At 36.4% G+C, this 4,634-nt stretch overlaps 1 long non-coding RNA gene across 1 annotated transcript; it reads left to right on the top strand.

Annotated features, from left to right (window-relative positions):
• The first annotated feature begins 422 nt into the window (after window positions 1-422).
• LOC132054871 (uncharacterized) lies at window positions 423-2,110 on the top strand. Its single transcript, XR_009414387.1, has 2 exons — window positions 423-545; window positions 1,550-2,110. It is a non-coding gene; the product is annotated as an uncharacterized LOC132054871 (long non-coding RNA).
• Window positions 2,111-4,634: the final 2,524 nt, after the last annotated feature.

Here is a 4,634-nt window from a genome sequence, read left to right as displayed (position 1 = left end):
TGAAAAAGCAAATAAAAAAATTTTAAAAAAAAAATTTACAAAAAATTAGGGTTGGCGAGGGGGGCGGGGGGGGGGGGGGAGGGGGGGGGAGCAAGGGGGTTGGTGATAAAGCAAGTAAAAAATATCAAAACTTAAGAAAAAAAATTTGTTGAGGGGAGGTTGTAGGGCGGGGGAGGGGTGGGAAGAGGAGAAGGGGGGCTGGTGAGTTTTTTGGGATTAAATTGGGGTCTTTTTATATTTTATAAAAGATTAAGGAGTTTTAAAAATTATAATTCAGTCCTATTTAACTTAATCATATTTTTAAGACATGTTTGACCTTGGCTGGCTAAATTTATTATCATTTCTAATTAGTAGACTTATTTGTCACCATAAGTTAAATCTTCCAAGTGCCCTTGGGTTGGTATTTTTTTTAAGAAAAGAACGCATGAAAGCCACGCCTAGGTATTTCTATTTCAGCTCCCTCCCCACTGCGATTCCACCCTCACACACCACCACAGCTCCTCACTGCACCACCCCGGGCACTCCACTAGTCCAGCGACCATCGGGTAACTACTCTCACTCCCTTCTCTTCTCTCTTTCTCGTCCTCCCTCTCTCCTCAATTCTTTTGTTGGCAGAACTTTTTTTTTTCCCAGCCGCTTTCCTGCGGACCTTATGTGAAAAAAAAAAAAAAAACTGCCAAGAAAACAAGACACTAAGTTGTTGCGCTAACTCGCTAGCGCTAGGGCACTACGGCTAAGGCACTCAAGACTCTATATAGTGGTTTATGCCCTTATTTGGCTTCAAGAAGCATTAGAATCCCTTATTTCACTTGCGGGGCAATCAAGGAATAGAAGCTACCATCCATCCTCCTAACTGTAGTTACTTAAGGTCGAGTAGTAGACGGGTGAGGCCCACAGTTCTAATAGGTTTTCTTCTGTGGATCCATTTGTGTGGAATTTAACGCAGAAATTGTGTGAAATTCTAGTGTTGTTGTTTTTTGAATGAGATGAAGATAAGATAGAACTATAATTTCCAATTTTTGGGAGGGTAATTTAATCATCTCCTTTTTACAAAGAACTTGTTTAAAGTGGAAGCACACAAACTGCTCAACAAATTGTCCGGAAAAAAAAAAATGATTCGCTGGTGAAGTCTGAGTAACCAAGCAACATTAATAGATGCATAGAAGTTAGTTTTGATGTGTGGTTTTGTATATGAGGGAGTTCGGACACCTCGCTAGAACTTAAACACGAAGAGAATGTTATGTAATTCCAAAGCGTGGTTTCTGACCTCTTTGACGTTGGTGTCCCTGCTAGGCTGGATAGTAAATTTGGTATGCTATTGAATTTTGAGTGAAACTGTCCTGCAAGCAGTAATGAGTTTTGAGTTGCAGAAAAATGCAAATTTTTGTATTTCCTTGCTTGAGTTTTGTCTTTGGTAAAACCGATCTTATTCGACTAAGGAATGTGTTGCATTGGTTATTCATGTTAATATTGAATCAATTGGGTAATAAGCTGTTTGTTTAAAACTTCATGAACTAATGAAGCATCTGAAATTTTGTGTATGGATTAGTGTTTACTTGAAGGAAAATTGGTGGAAGTGCAAAACAGTTGTTGTAGAGAGGCCAAGACTTCCACAGGCCCTCTAGTTCGTTTTCTTCAATGTCATATACAAGCTCTAAAAATTTTGATTTTCAGTGCATGGTGCTAAAATTTTCCTGATGGATGCCACTTTCATGAGCAAATGCATTAGCTCCAACAATGGCCTTATGTGGCTGCACGTGCAGCCCAATGTACTCTTCCACCATTTTGCTCGACGGAATAATATGTTGAGTATTAATCCATATGTTCAGAGAATGGAATTATTTTTGCAGCAAAATTTTTGATTCAGGGACAAATCTAAGCTTCTCTTCAATTAGTTTAACATCACTTGCAGTTCAAGGAAGAGCAAAACATGAAAATCTCTCATTGGCATATGTTTCCAGGGAGTCCCTCCTAACTTTTTCTTTACTTATATAGTTACATTGAGGACAATGCAATATTTTTAGTTGGAGGGCGAGACTTCATTTTGATGGATATTTTGTGATGGGGTGTGATATGTCATGATGGATGATAACTTGGTAGATTGACTTTATTTTGGTACCTTTTTTTTTCCCGCTTCTTTAGTTTTTGTTAGGAGTTAAAGTGGGTTGGGATGTGATTTTTGCTCCTTGGCCAATTTTGGCTTGCTTGGTACCAAACACATTTAAACCTTGGCATATGAATCTTGATTTTTGAAAAAGAAAAACGACTGAAGTAAGGATTTTTGTTGTGACTTTTAGACTCAATTTTTGGCTCTTACTTTCACTAATTAGTCTCTTTAGATTATGAGTGACTTTTTGAGTTCATTTGTTTCAATTGGTTCTTGGATACATATTCTACTTGAGTTTTCATGTGTCATGTGTGGTGAGATTTATTTGTGAGTTCTTTTACTACTAAAAAATCAGCGTTTAGTGACGGAATATTAGCGACAGACCATATTCGTCGCTAATTAACGACGGATTAGCTACGGATACCTCATTTTGTCGCAAAAAAAGAAACTAAAATTTTATCTCATTATATAGCGACGGATTAGCAACGAAAAATGAGTTTCGTTACTAATAATTAGCGCGAATTTTTGGCGCCTTAAATTTACTACAGATTTAGCAACGTGAAGAGGCGCGACAAATTTTATTTTTAATTAGCGACGGATTCAAAGAACGAAATATCCGTCGCTAGGCCTTTAATTTTTCTAGAAAAATATATATATTTGCAAAGAACGGAAAATTTTGTCGCAATATTAACTATTAAAAGAAATCAATGTATTATTTAGCGACGGATTGTAAAATCCGTCGCTATTCCGTCGTTAAATGTAAAAAACAAAAGATATCTCCTAGCTAGGTTACGCATTCTTTCATTTCCAACACAGTAGCCAACACGGATAGAGAGATAGATCGTGCGAAATTGGTAACATAGAGAGAGAGAGCACAACATAGATCAAAATAATGTGAATCTAGGGTTTACATTGTGTTTTTCTCTTCTTCTACCGCAATTTTTATCTAAAGGAAAGGTATGTTTTGATTTTTGTATGTGTTATGGGCGCTTTCTTTCTTCTTTACCTCCTTCTTTGTGTTTTTCGACATTAAATCTAAAACGAAATTAAGATATCCGTGTTTTCTTGCTTATTATCTAAATGACAGAGTGTTTTAAGTGTTTTTTTTGGCTAAAATCGAAGTTGGGTGTGTTGAAAACTCGTTGGGTTTATAATTTATTTGGAGGTTAAGTATTGGGAATCTCTATTTGGGCGAAAATCGATGAAAATGGAAATTCGACCTTTGTTTGTGCTAAATCTTGTAGGATAATATTATTTGGTGGTTAAAGTTTGTTTTAATTTATTGCATGTCGAGAAAAAGCTTGAAGAACTCAACATTCTTTATATAACTGTGATTTGAAATCGTTGTTAGTGAACTCGGGTTTCTTACTCGATTTTTTTTTTTGTTTCGGCTTTTGTTAATTTCAGTTTGTCATTTTTTTTTTAACTAAAAGGTGAATGATATGTCATTTTCACTAAGTTATTTCAGCTTGTTCTTCCATTTAGAGGTCATTCGGTTGTATTAATGATATGAAGACATTTAACATTAATTTGATTGCTTCGTTTATGTCAACATTAATAGGAACATGAATAATCTAGAGCGTGATTGGATGTACAATAGGTTGGATGGCCGAGGGGGTATAAATTCTAGCTTTGTAACCGGTGTAGATAATTTTATCCAATTTGCACTTTCTCAACGAAATTACATGAGCGGTAACAAGGTTAGATGTCCATGTAAAAAATGTCACAACATTAAATACATGGATGTTGAAATCGTTGAATATCACCTTTTTAATTTTGGATTTGTTGAGGACTATTTTGTTTGGGAGTATCAAGGGGAAAAAGATGTGATCGGTGAGATAGCTTCTGGTAATGATTTGCATGATGGTTATCAACCTGAATCGGGATTCGATGATCCATACCGACAAATGGTCTTGGATGCAATTTGGACCCAACTTTGGTCGGGTTCGAGTTCGCAATCTTATAGCAATATTGAAGTTGATTCTTCTCATCCTTATGAACCTTTAATGGAGGAGGAGCCTAATCCTTCAATGGAGGAGGAGCCTAATCCCGAGTCCCAAAGATTTTACAATTTGCTACAAGTCGTTGATGAAAAATTATATCCCGGTTCTTCTCTCTCTCAACTTGCAGTAGTCTCCAGAATGTTAAATATTAAAATGGAGAATACTTTGTCACAGAGAGGTTATAACCAAATGATACAATTGTTGAAAGACGCTTTACCTGAAGATAACAAAGTGCTTGATAGCTATTATCAGACTAAGAAACTAGTGCGTAGTTTGGGTTTGCCAGTTGAAAAAATTGATTGTTGTGATTCAGGATGTATGTTGTATTGGGGTGATGATGAACACCTTACATCTTGTAAATTCGTGGTAACCAGAGGTATAAGCGTCGTGTCGGCTCTCGTAAGAGGAAATTGGTCCCTTACAAGAAAATGTATTATTTTCCTTTGATTCCTAGATTGAAAAGATTATATGCATCCCATGCTACTACCGCCGACACGAGATGGCATCATGAGCATACACAAGAG

The sequence above is a fragment of the Lycium ferocissimum genome, chromosome 4 (genome assembly GCF_029784015.1).
Source record: "Lycium ferocissimum isolate CSIRO_LF1 chromosome 4, AGI_CSIRO_Lferr_CH_V1, whole genome shotgun sequence".
NCBI lineage: Eukaryota > Viridiplantae > Streptophyta > Magnoliopsida > Solanales > Solanaceae > Lycium > Lycium ferocissimum.
This window is presented reverse-complemented; position numbering and strand designations above follow the sequence as displayed.